Source organism: Anas acuta, chromosome 1 (genome assembly GCF_963932015.1).
Source record: "Anas acuta chromosome 1, bAnaAcu1.1, whole genome shotgun sequence".
Taxonomy (NCBI): domain Eukaryota; kingdom Metazoa; phylum Chordata; class Aves; order Anseriformes; family Anatidae; genus Anas; species Anas acuta.
The window spans coordinates 30,923,859-30,938,161 of record NC_088979.1 but is presented as its reverse complement, the minus strand read 5'-3'; the positions used below and the strand labels follow the sequence as shown (position 1 = coordinate 30,938,161).

Below are 14,303 nucleotides of genomic sequence, written 5' to 3'. Positions count from 1 at the left end.
AATACCAAATTAATTGCTAGTAGCATCAGGAAAACAGCAAAAAAGAAAGATATAAATATTCACTTCAAATTAACAATGAATTTATTGTGGCTGAACACAAGCTCCTTTTATGTTTGTTTCCTACAAATAGTCATGCAAAGCAAATGTGAAGCTTGTATACTCCATGGTTTGCTTCCAGAATAGGAGGTATAATTGATATGGGATTTACACAGCTTGACAAAGCAAGGGAAGCTGGGCTCCCAAAATCCTTTGGAGCCAGCACACAAAGGTAATTAAACAAACCGGTGAAGGAACTGGCTCTCTGCACCTTCCTTAGCTAGCACCATGCACACGGATACCTAATTACAGTTTGTCAGCAACTGAGGTGATGAGAGCAATCTGCCATCAGGCAATTCAAAGAAAAAATAAACTAGAGATAATACTTCCATAGAAAGAACAAGAGACTGAATTTGTCAAGTAAATGATTCAATTTGCTTTAATTGTGATGCGTAGAGTGAAATGGCACAGTGATATCTTAGTGACCGGATAAAATATGTCACCTTCTCCTCTCCTGGTGAACCATGCAGCACTGAGCAGATGTGTTGACATCCCCTGTCTGCATTAAAGGAGAACAACTGGAGAAGGTGTAAAACCCAGTCTGTGCATGAAAAAGTTTTATATCAGTCCCAAGTCAATCACCCTACCTCCAAGTCAGTCACTGACAGCAGAGGCAACATAGAAATAATGAGCATTTACATTTTACAGTTCTTCTCTGCGTGTTTAGTTAAGGTAGTGGTGATTAATCTATGGTTACACTTAAAAATACTGCTAAAATTATACTTAAGTATCATCGCATATCTTGCTAGCACAATTATAATCTCTAACTCTCCATCTAACATCAATCACTAATTTGCTGTCTGGCAATGGAATTTCTTGCTACAAAGTATTCATCTCTAACAAGCCAAGGTGTGCCAAGTGTTACCAGCCCTGCAGAAATGAATTGTCAGGTTGAAACTGTGGCCCCAGAATGAACCATCCACCTCCTGAAAGCCCTGGTGTTGTAACCCAGATGGAATCCCATGACATGCAAAAGAAGACATAGAAATATATGACATACATATAGTCTCAGAAGGATATTACTAAAGACTAGTAGTGGAACTACTAGTGGTGGTAGTGAACAAGCTGTGGAAATGATTTAACTCTATAGAAAAGCAATGACTGGACAGTGCACAGATGATTATCAAATACACAGGGTTAGCAAATTGAAAAAGGGGGGGAAAAAAGACTCCTACCGCAGCTGGAAAAACAAAAACAAACTAACCAAAGAAACCACCACCAACAAAAAAAAAACTGTCTACCTTTTAAAAGGACATTTCTTGTAAAATGTTGGAAAGAAAAGGGAAAGTGGGACCTTCCTGTCAAGGAAGCCATGGATAGAAGTGATATTTTTAGCTCAATTCTGTATGTTACTGTTCTTCCTACATGACTATAAGGCTTAGCTCTGTGTTGCTCTCTGCTTACTCAACACACCAGGCGGCAGGAATCTCATTGATGCACAGCAAGACTAAGACTACTACTGCTGCTGGAGCTTCTCCTATGCTCTCTGTCCTGTATATCAACTTAGACCTTTTCTTTTTTCTCAGCATTGTTTTGTATCTGCTCTTCACATGTAAAGATTCTCCCTGTGGACTTTTGGATAATCCTAGCCTCTGAGGAAGGCACACATATATGCATGTTTTATTAAACAGCCATTGTATATGTTTATATGCAAGCAAAAGCAGGTGTGCCTGCATCTCATCTGAAGTTTGCTATTCAATAATATGGGGAGGTAGGACGGGGACAAAATATTTCAAAGGGGACCTAAATCCACTGCTTTTGAAAATTCCTCATCTCATAATTCTGAATAAGTACCAACCTTCATCAGTTATAACCTGCAAGTTGTTATGGACATTACAATTCTATGCAATAATTACAGAGACATTAAGGCATATAGGTACCAAGTATAATGGACATATCTAAACAAAATAATTAGTTGCCAACTTTTGCTCAACAAGCAGGTAGATGAAAAGCTATTGAAAATTAAAAATGATTTAAAGCAGTCCTTGGTAAACTGCATGTGTCAAACATCAATGCTTTTTGTCATGAAAATGCTTCAGAAATGCTTCATGGAAGACAAATTGTTCCAGTCTCAAAAATTACAATCTTGGCTGCTTACAGTTAAGCTACACAAAACATTTTGTTTAGCTAAGCCAAAGCTTTATTCCTCAAAAGCTTTATTCCATAGCCAAGAAAGCCAATGCTCAGAAAGAAAGTAAGAGTGAAACTTAGCCTGTCTGGTCACAATTATTTCATTGTCCTTTATAAGCTTAGAATGATCTGTATATGGTTCTGATAAACAGCTCTGCTGGCTAAGTAAATAATACTGATGAATCCCATTTGGCCTTTATTGTGCATGTATCTTGCAAGAAACATGAGTTTTCACATGATTTTTTTTTTCTGTCTCCCCAGGAAGGTAGAACTGTGCAAGACCTGTCCCAAATAAATAAATAAAAAATTACTAGTTATAAAAACAGATGTCCGAATAGTAACTGAAGGATGATGCGGCAGGAAGAAATAACCATGTGAAGTATTCATGGTAAACTATTCTGATTCTGTGCTAGTTTCTACTCTGTTTTTCAGAGAAGGGCACAAACATTTATTCAGATGGCTGTAGCCTTAGGAAAAAACATAGGGTTTCTTTCAGCTTTCTTTTCCTTTCCTTGGTCAGGCATGTTTGTCCTATTTCCAGACTTTTACCACAGAGCATACCTACTACAGTCCATATAAAAAACACAGTGTTCATAATCCATTTGTATATAGCCCATATTCCACCTTTTGTTGTAATATGCTATAAAACATGTTACGTGTTGGATAAAAAGTTCTTCTACGCCGTATGAAATTCTCAAGTTTGTTTCACCAGCCTAAATTGGTCCAAAGATAGTGATCAAAGTCTTAAAAATTTTGTTGAACTGCAAAGAAAATTTCCATTCATTAGGTATTTCATGTCAACATTGTTTTAAAAGTTTGTAAATTGTCTAGCTTAAAGTTTAAAAAGATTTCTAAAGGAAATGTATACCTTTTTAGTTGGAAAAGGTAAAACTGGGGTATTTTACTAAAAACAGTTAAAACATTGTTATATTTCAAACTGTATCAGTTTTGATTGTCAGCTTTTTACAAAATAATTGTAAAAAGTCTTAACTTTAAGAGATTTTCAAAGAAAATTTTCTGTAGCTAAGGTATTGAAACAGCATGCTTTGCAAAACACACATCTGCATGAAGATACAGATTAATGGAAGAAGCAAGAAGATATGCTTATATTTATACGGGAAGGCAGATCCATAATAACCATAATGGTTATTATGGCCATAATAACATTTATTAGACTTGGGCTTATTTTCAGTGTGAGTGCAGGCATGTTTTAATATTCCAAACAACCACATAATGCTTCTTCTTGCTTTGCTCGTAAATATATATATATATATATATATATATATATATATATATATATAATAAATAAATAAATAAATAAGAGAGAGAGAGAGAGAAAAGAAGAAGAAAACACCACATATGTATTATTCACAGATATCTCAGGTTATTAAAACAGGAAGCTCTCAACACATATTTTCTACCTGTATTATAAACGAAATGTGTAAAATGCATAGATGCAGAGAAAAGTACATGATATTGCAGTTTACCGAACCCTTTCTTTTACAATCTTTCCATTTTTCATTTGTATAAGCAAATGAGAGCAAACCCAGTAGTTTCTGAATACACACAGAACACTTCAACTTTGTTTGAGACTTAGAAAACTGCAAAATATATAAAATGAACAGCATTTATAGAAGCACAGAAGCACAAAACAAAGGCACCTCTGGCAGTCATCTGATACAATCCCTTGCTCGAAGCTTGGTCAACTTAGACCTGGTTGCTCAAATGTATGGGGTTTTGAATACTTCCAAGAACAAAGTTCACAGTATCTGTGCAATCTGCTCCTGCACTTGATTCACTGTAATTTGTTTTTCCCTATCGAAATGGGATTTCCCATGTTGCAAGATGTGTCCATTCCCTTTCCCTCTCTCATCATTTCTCCTTCCAAGAAATGTCTAGTTTCATCTTCCTATACCCCCATTAGACAGCTGAAGATATCATTTAGATCTTCTCTTAGACATGTTTTCCTAAGGCAAAAAGGATGCTCAGTTGTCTCAGTTTCTTCTTGTATGTCATGTGCTCCATCAACACTCAAGAAATTTGAAAACTGCCTATTATAAAGGCACAACACAAACATACAGTCGCTGTCCAAACCCCAGCCAAGCTGGCTGGCAGATTATCATCTATTTCAAAGGACTTTTGATCAAGTCCTTATTTTACATGTGTACTTGAATGAATAATGAGGATGGCAGGAGGAGGAGAAAGACTAATTATGTCACAGAGCTATTTAGTTTGGATGTCTTTTTTTCTGTTTAAAGATTTTTCATCAAAATTCATAATTGGACCTTAAGCATCTCAGTTCTTGTTATATCAGACATTGCAAACTGCTGGCTTCAGAGAGAAGTATCTGAATGTCCTGACACATAATTTGGTTTAAAATGAACTGGTACATTATACCTATCTGTTCTACACCAGGAGTGGAAATCTTTAGATTTAATTTGCTAAGTCTTTTGTTCTTTCCTTGTTGCGGCATCCAGTGACCAAAGTACACTGTGTACAAATAGCACTGTGAGAAAGTACATTGCCACATTGCTGGCAAAACACTGATTATCGAATTCTTATTAAAGTTCTAACATTTAGATATGTCTTAACTTCCAGTTTTCAGCACTGGAATTCATCTATCTCTCCATGTACCTTTATACTTTGGGCATGTCATGATTCCCCTTGAGAATATAGGGAAAAGGAAGCTGTCCGTACATATATCAGATCCAGAAATTGATTCACGTTCCCAACAGAAGCATGGACTAATAGGATGGTGAAATTGTGAATCACATATTCTGTGGCTTTAAGGCAAGCTGATAAAGACGTAAAATGAAGCTCCCTAGAGAGACCAAAACCCAGCAGAGTATATTAGAGCACATTTTCTGTATAGTTTCTTACTTTTTTTGTCCAACACAATATATGTTTTGAGTAAAACTTAGAATAATATGATCACTTCTTTCATCACTACTTAGTGATTTGACCATGTGTTTGTTTGTTTTTTGTTTTTTGTTTTTTTTACAAGTATCTCTTCAGAAATAGCACAAAGCTTTCCACAAACTCCACATTTCATTGTTCTCATTCCCTTGAAGCAGGAAGTGCACTAGCTATTAGATATGAAGTGGATCGAAGTCATTAGTATTTCCCTTTTTCAAGAACCCTTTTTTCCCTAGCATTTTAAGGGCAGTCAGCCAGCAACATTTGCTGCATGACAGACATCTGCAAGAAATGCGAGCGCATACAAAATTCCAGCTTTCTGACAACTCCAGCTAAATTACTACCTTTAGGTTTCAATATAAGCTTGCTGCTGTATGCAGCAAAGAAAGCACAAAGACAATCCTCTCTCCTAGACATCCTAGAAGACAGAACTAAAACAAGCTACTGCTGAAGAAGGAAGTTCTCCTCTGCTGACTTCTGTATTTCTTTTACTTATTATTCCTTGAGTTTGCTGCACCTTCTGCAATACTGTGATGGAGAGCAAATTTGACTATTAAAAGGATCTGAAGGTCTCCTGTAAAAAGAAGGGGGTTCTTCCATAGATAATTTTCATACACATAGGTAGAATGAGGGATAAAAGTGCATTTATTTGACTTTTAGGACATAAAAGGTCTGGCACTTGAGACATGGAATATTACAATGTATAAATGTTTTTTGAGCTCTCTAGCACTCTTTCTGGAGGATGTGAATGAGATCATCTGGATCAAAAAGGGATATATGACCTTGAAAGTACACAAGAAATATCTTACCATGATTTCTCAGGAAAAGGGCTTCCAGTCACATCAAAAGGTCTCAGAAGGCTGAGAAATGCAGTTATAGTATCATCTTTGGTAGGCTTGCAAAGACAGGCATATCCTTATCCCTTTAAAAACTCTTAAGACCTTCCTTGGCTATTGCTCCATAAACTTGAAGCTTCTTTGAAACAACTGGCTTTATGGGAAAGACCCTGTGTGTATACAGAAAGTACAAGCTGGCACAAAGAGAGTGTGCCATGGTAAGTCACAGCAGGGACTGCACCAGGAAAGATTGCTTATCAGAGAGAGAACACAAACCAGAACCTTGGCACTAGATGACGAGACAAAACAAGCACGCAGAAATAAATTTGTAAATTAACAGTGCAGAGATTAGAGCTGAAGGTTTCCAAACAAATGAGGTCACCCACATCGGAGATGTGGAGGCAAGATCCCATGATCTGTGGGAGTTCAGCTGAAAGATGGAGTAGGAGGAGGAGAAACCCCAAATGAGATGTAAGAATGATGAGAAAGGGAGGACACAGCCATAAAAGCAAAGGGAGGAGAAAGGGTCAATGAGACTGGAGTAAAATGAAAGTGAGGTGCTTCTGAATGTTGTTACGGTTATTATATAAATTACATACATTATTTACCACTGATTTCAAGAACAACTGCATTTTTGGAATCAATATAAAACTGCCGAGGTGCTCCACAAACACCAGCTTGGCTTATGTACCCACCCTCCAGTGCTTACCATCAAACCCAGGTTGGTGAATCTCATCCATTCGGCCATAAATAACTGCCCAAGCCACTGCCAGATCGGCACTATTTCCAAACTTCAGCTATATTTACACACCCACAGTTAGCAGCTGACAAGTCATATATGAGGAAAATTGCCTCCCTCTAAAAAAGAGCTCCTGTCAGAGCTGCTGTGTTCCACATGGAAATAATTCAAAGAAGTTGTCACGAAAGAGCAGCTATACTCAGAATAGTTACCATGACAGACATTTTTACTCAACAGACCTATTTGAGTACTTTTGCAGTACTTTTGTTCTGCTGCTGAGTTAAGTACCAGAGATGTTTGCTTTCTTTCTTTAAAACTCATCATAGCACCATAAGGCAAGCAGAAAAAAAGGCTGACAGAACCAGAATGAAGTCAATAGGTCTACCAGGAACCAAATTTTCCTGAGATCCATGCAACATCATTAAGGTAGACCTCCAAATATATGCAGGTGGGCATTGTGCAGGGATGGCCCCCGCCTACTTTATTGATAAGCATTATCAATGCCTAAAAAGATGGAGATGGGCTGCTCTGACCTGGCTAGTCTCATCTGCATGTTGGTGCTGCAAAGCAGGTGGAGGAGGGTAGACATCTCCTTACATTTCAATAGCTGCCACCTTCACTCCCAATTTTGGCAGCAACTGTAGCTTCTCCTCTAGGAGGTCTAGAGGGTTTGGAAGGAGAGGGGTTCTCTAGGGTGGAGAGAGGAAAAGCCTCAAGCCCCCACTAATAGCCCACTACTGCCTCCTACATTTTTCCCCTAGTCCTGCAGCCTTTCCAAAGCTCCTCTCCCCCTTTCCCCAGCCACTCTTAGACACTGTACTCATTCCTTCCTCAACCCAGAGCTCATCTCTCAGCAGGATAGGACATCTCCTGGAGCCCAGCGGTTGCTTCCAACCCCTCTTTCCCGCCTCTACATCTAGAGGCCACCCTGCTACTGTCCCTCACATGGGTGGCACATCTCTTCAGGTGGGCCAAGAGGCACAAGGAGGAGAAGACAGGATGTATCCTCTGCTATCAGTTTGCAGGCCTTTACAGTGATGCAGCATTGGGTGTGGGAGGTATTAAAATACAATCACACTGCCCCAAATGGCACTTGGTATTTTCATTTTTTTCAGTGTTAATCCTGAATGGAAATCTTTATAGTTTTGCTTTGAAGGTAATTTAAGTAACAGCTTTATTCCCTAATCTAAGAGAAGGGAATACAATAAATGTCACAGTAATTTTAGTTACTTACAAAAACATTTGTAAAGATTTTAATATCATCCACTATATAGTTGAGCACTATCGCCCTAAGTAAGTGAATCCATAAAGAACAGGTTTTATTATAAGGTAATATTAACCTCAGTGAAATCATCAGTATTCCTGAATCACCTTTGGTTTGGTTAATGGAGATACTTCTTCCAGATAAACCTAAGATAAAAAGATGATATGTAGCACTGAAGACACTGTATGAATTTGGAATACTTCGAGATTTTTGGATGCATTGAAAGCATTACAATGAAATGACAATATAAAACCTCCTTATGTGCCAAATATGCTGCCTGGTTTTGTTAGGTTCACATAACAACCCCAAAAACTCAAGTAGCCATTTTTCTCACAGCGGCACCTAACAATTGCAGATAGTCAGCACAAATAACTGATATTATACCCATACATAACTTGCATTATCACAGTTCATTTGGGAACATGTTGTGAGGCAACAACAACTTTCCACTGTGTCTTGCAAGTTCTTTGTCTGTGAGGAAGCACCACATGAAAACTTCCCATTACCAGACCTGAAAGAGACTGTAATGTCTGCACTGTAAACAAGAGTGACATACAAAGCCTGCCACAACATCTTTTGGACCAAACTGTGCCACAAGTTATCATGGCTGCAAAACAGGCTGGATGTAGTTGAAAAGAAAACATGAACAGAAATACTGCTTTGCTGAACAGCATGCCCAGTAATGCTCTCAGCTCTAACATATGCTGCCAAAATCCATAGGGTATGCAAAATTCCCACACCACCATGACCACCACCACCACTAGCCAGAGGAGTTCTTGTCAAGGCGTTGCACCTGGCTCTGCCAGCAGGATCTATATACCACACATTTATTAAGCTGTCTGCAAATTTAACTTCTCCTTAGCCCCATCTGACTATAGCAACAAAGTAGGTTTCTTTTTCCCTCACATTTTTTTTTTAATTTTTTTTAGACTCAGAGCCAGGAGTTTTTAGACTCAAGGGGCTGGAGGACTCCCAGCTCATCTGCTTGTCATATAGACAGTCAGGGTGGCAGGAGAGAGTGGAGACTGATTAACTTATTTATTCTAGGCTGGCACCCCTTCTTCTGCAAACCATCCTGTGCCTGCCTTGGCTCATGCTCACAGCTTTCCTAAACAGTGATAGAATGATATGGACATAATCTTTGTCATGTTTTCATCACTGTCCAAAATGTTCTCAAGAGCACCAGTGAATATTGTCCAACATAATCAGACATTGAGTAATGTGAAGCTAAAATAAGACAGAGGGACCAAACAATGATAGCCAAGGCTCCCCTCCACAAACAGAGCCAGCCACTGAACTGAACCAGCTGTACAAAATGCTCCCACAACCATCACTTTAACTAAGTCCACCCCCTCCTACCCTAGAGCTCTGGTAGGGTGTCTTTTTAATAATGCTCTCCTCAAATGTGTCAGCTCCCTTGCTCATTTTCTTCATCACCTTCAAATGACAGCTAATAATGAGAAAGAAGCATGCCCACAGGTTGTGGACAGGAATGGCTTTTATCTATCAGGAGGAGGAGCACCACTTTGTTTTAACCTATTCAGTGCTCTAAAATCTGCACTTCCCTGGCTACCTTGTTCTGACCACTCTACTCTCTGCCAAAAAAATAAGCCAAGAAAAACTCCTTTCAGGCTGCAATTAAAAACAAACAAACAAACAAAACAAAACAAAACAAAAAACCCACAGCATTGATAGTCTTTGTTAAGCTTTGAACACAGGCATATCTGTGCTATAGCAGAGAAGCTTGGTCTGGGGATTTTGGAGGGCAATAAAAATGTTGTGCCTTGTCTTATTGGACACCCAGCTGATTCAGTCCTTCTCAAGCACCTCCTGTTCATCCACTGAAAAGATCCATTACCTAGTACAGTCTTAACCAAGATCTCATTCCAATGCAAACATGTTGACAAAACCTGAATATGACAGGATAGAGATTGATGAAAGACAAGACCCAGTCACACATGTGGGTAAGGAATGAGCCATATACCCAATCTCATACCCATCAACAGATGAGCAGTGATGAGAAAGGAGATATCAATGTCCCTCAGGCCAGTGCTTCAATCTCTGCACACACGTGCTTGCCTTTATTTCAGAGGCCATGCACAGGCATGGAACTACTGGCTCCGTCCTGTTGTTGACCATTCTTCGCAGAGCAATATTGAGAAAAAAAATAAATATATATATATATATACATATATATATATACAATTAGCCAACAAATTTCTGCTTCTGAAACCTTTATAACACTTTTGTTGTTGTTGTTGTTGTTGTTGATGCTTCTTCCTCTTCCCTCCATGCCACTACTTTTGTAACAGGGATTACTGCAGCACTTAATGTATTTGTACGGCTGCCCTATAAGTAAGTGACCTACATTTTCTGTAAATTAGAAAACAGCAAGCAAGCAAATAGCTGCATGCGGTTATTATTTCATATCTCTAGACAAGTTTTTGCCTTTATTATCTGCACAACAGCTCTGTTGGAACTTTTTGATATTCATTTTAAGTCTAGCAAGTATTATAAAGAAGCTGAGACAAGTTCCCTGTCATTTAGACATTACGTCAGCTTGCCCTCTCCAGGAAGGATAAAATATTTATTATGATTAATACAGAAGGCATTACAGATAGAGCATTTCATGAACATCAGAATAGATTAAAATTTAAAATAATAACATACCTAATAGCTTTTTCTACTTTGGGATCTTGAGGGCTGTACTGAGGGTCTTTTGCCATGTTAGAAATGACATTAAAATATATTCTTACAGAATTTGCATATAGGCCTAGTCTGAAATGCAAGTGAAAGGCTCACTAAATTCAGATTATGGTCTTTTTAAACTCACCACAGGCAGGAAATTTTTATGCTGCGTTTCATATCAGCACACACTGCCCGGGTAACCTGGAGCCTTGCTTTCATTTTATTGATATAATGAGAAGCAATAACCCCTTGGCAATGATCAGCAGTCATTTTAGTCCTCCTCAATCAATGCCAACTGAACTTTTTGTGGAAAAGCTAGTGTGAACTGGCACCGTGAGCAGCCTTGCTGGGACCTTCTTCCCCCATGTCTTGTCAGCTGTATTTGTTCTCTCACTCCCTGCATGCATTACACTGCCCAGACCCACCAGCTTGACTTCTGACCTGGGTCCTGCTCTGCTGGCCTGGCTGGGGCACCATGGAACTTGCAGGGGACACCATCCCTGCATGCTCTGCTTCCCCATGGAGCAGTCCTGGCACAGGGGCATGTGGAGATGTCCAAATTTCTGTAACGTCTTAGAAAAGCTCTGCTACTCGCCTCTTTTTTCACACCTTGGTGAAGGCTAGCACTTAATTAGACTAACATTTTATGTATGCCAGAACTAAAAAAATATGAAATCATAGAATCACAGAATGGCTTGGGTTGGAAGGCATCTTCAAGATCATCTATTTCCAACCCCCTACCATGGTCAGCGGCACCTCCCACTAGACCAGGTTCCCTGAAGCCCCATCCAGCCTGGCCTTGAACACCTCCAGGGATGGGGCAGACACAGCTTCTATGGGAAGCCTGTGCCAGGGCCTCACCATCCTCTGAATAAATAATTTCTTTCTTCCTTATATCCAATCTAAATCTACCCTCTTTCAGTATAAAACTACTACCCCTTGTCCTATTCTTTCTTAGGACATTTCTTTCTCCCCTTTATATATTGAAAGACTGCAGTAGGTCTCCTGGAGCCTTCTCCAGGCTGAACAACCCCAACTCTCAGCCTTTCTTCATAGGAGAGTATCTCTGGAATTAAGCAGTTTTGCATTCTGATCAAAATCCAGTGAAATCTTTGATTTTCTAGGGAAGATTTAGCCTTTGCGCCAGGATGTGTTCATGGCCCTCAGGCTGGAGAGGTGTTTCATGGAAAGAAATGGTAAAGTCCTTCCAACCTGTTCTGGTGAGACAAAAGGAAGAAGCCAGAATCTGTGTAATTTTGGAAAAGACTATCTGGCTGAGTAAAGTTGTGCAGGATAAATAGGATGATATCTGTTCCAGACCACAAATGCACCGCGGAAAATGCTGATGAGGGATTCCTTAAGTGTCTGTTTATACTGTGCTGGGGAGAAATCTGAATTACCATGGAAAACTTCAATTTCAATAGCATGTGCTGGAGGCTTTGTGCTGCCTTGAAATAACAACAAAATTCTACATAAGGACACATTTTGAACTCAGTAAGAATTGCATTTAGCTTGCAGGAATTTTATATTACACCTTATCTTGGAAGATAACATAAAATTTACCACAGAATTAAAAATTAGCAGTTGCTTCTTTATGAATGACACCATTTGCTCATTATGTTTCTCACTCTCAAACAGGATAAAATGAAAACAAATATACCTGGTGCCTTAAAAGGACTCATTTTGCAATCCTGAGAACAATAAGGAGCAAATTCAGCTGGTAGAAACAGTTTATTTGGGAAAAAGATGAAAGCTGGGACCCGTTCAAGAACATTTTTCTAGGACTAAAAAACATTAACAATGAGAAAAAGGAAAACTTGTCTTAATTGTCACATAGGCTTACTGAAGTTAAAACTATAAAAATAAACTACATCAGAAGACAAAGGGAAATGGATTGCAATTAATACACATTAGATGATTATGAAGAAAACGGTAGAAGAAAGGGGGGAGAAATCAATATTCTGCAGAGTAAAAGATAATAGTAACTTTCTCAGTATGGCTGGCAGAAGAGGAATCTCTGCAATGACTTTGGTCTTCTGCTGGAAAGAAATGATAGAACTGCCAATAAAGATGCAAGAACACTATTAACGTTCAATAAACAGATCTGTTCTGTCTTTGAGGGTAAGAAGAAGCTCTCCTGAAGTTTACTCTTCTACATCAAGTATGTACCTTGCCAAATGCACTTCCTTATTCTACTTTTGTGCTGGTCTATTTGGATTTTCAAGTATTGCTTTGATTGACAGCATTTTCTTCTTTATTTTTCTGTGTGGTGTGTGCAGTGTTTCTGTAGACTGAGTTTTTCTTCTCCATGTTACCATTATGTTCACTGAGTGAGGTTGAAGTCACTCCACAGAGAAGCCAAGTTAGTCAGTGGCATTCTTAGGAGATGCCTTAAATCCCTCCATTGTTGTCCATGACCTACTCCTGCCATGCTACGTAGGTGCAGTTCACTTAGCGTCTTTGATGTTTTAAATCATGCTCAGCTATGACAAATACTTTCTTTGCTGTCAGTAGCTTGGAAACATATTAAACAGCAGCTGTATCAGCGGTTTTACACAAAAAGCTGGCTTAGGACGTTTTGAACCACCAGCATTGATTTTCAATTAATCTCAGAATACCAGAGAAATTCTAGAGCACTCGAAGAAAGTTGAAGCTAAGTCAATTCTTATAAAAAGCAAAGAGGATGACCAAGGTCTACACAGGTCTATCAGCCCATCATCAATCCCAAACAAAAAAGCATAGTGCTAGCTATAAGATTTAATGCCATAAAACTATTGGTAATCTTGGCCAGATAATTTTCACTGATGACAGGAATTTCCTGAACAGGACTATAGAATTACTAATGGATTTGGTCTAAGAAAAATCATCCTGAAACTCGATTCATTTTGAAAAAACAGAGAACACAACCATCAGATATGCCAAAATATATATATTTTTAAATACAGTCTTATCCTTAGTAATTGCTTTGTAGGATTTTTTTTCATCATTACAGTGCCTTCAACTTATATTTTAGTAGACTAAAACAATGAAGTAAATAATAATAAAGAATAGACAACAAAGTTACAGACAGGAATTAAACTTGATGATCCCTGTGGGTTCCTTCCAGCTCTGGATACTCTATTCTATTCTATAAATTAAGGACAATCATGTAGTAAAAAAAAAAAAAGCAAACACATAGATTTGAGGTATTAAGATGTCTTCTAGAACACTATATTTTCACTTTTTAAAAATGGATCCTTAGTACATCTTTGGTTTGTCTTTTCTTTTTTTTTTTTTTCTTTTTTTTTTTCAGATTAACAAGTACTATTGAAAAAATGCATTAAAAAAAAACTTTATTTTACACTCAACCTTACTTCTTCACAAAGCCCGAATGTTCTAGGTGTAAGGAACAAAAAGAACATTTTTGTGGACTTCTTTTATGTTTTCGTTGTACACATTTGTTGTGGATTCATCTATTGAGCTATGAAAATATCAAAGTCATGAAGGCAAACAAAAATGTCAAACTTTCAAAGAGCATGTTTTGGGGAAAATTTGGGTATATAGTGTCATTATTTGTTTGGGGTTTTTAAGCAAAAGGCAAAACTTAATCAGTTGCAAGAATGCAAGCTTCATAACATCAAATACTTCATGGATC

General features: G+C 38.3%; 1 protein-coding gene across 11 annotated transcripts in view; it reads right to left on the bottom strand.

The window, feature by feature from the left end:
* Positions 1-14,303, bottom strand: part of ENOX1 (ecto-NOX disulfide-thiol exchanger 1) — a 360,411-nt gene that overhangs the window by 160,285 nt on the left and 185,823 nt on the right. Inside the window, exon 1 of one of the 11 annotated variants that reach the window (XM_068675313.1) lies at positions 5,952-5,970. The exons of the other annotated variants lie outside the window; for them this stretch is intronic. The gene's annotated coding sequence lies outside the window, so the exon portion shown is untranslated. Of the gene's footprint in view, positions 1-5,951; positions 5,971-14,303 lie in introns of those variants that run through there. 11 annotated transcript variants of the gene reach the window in all.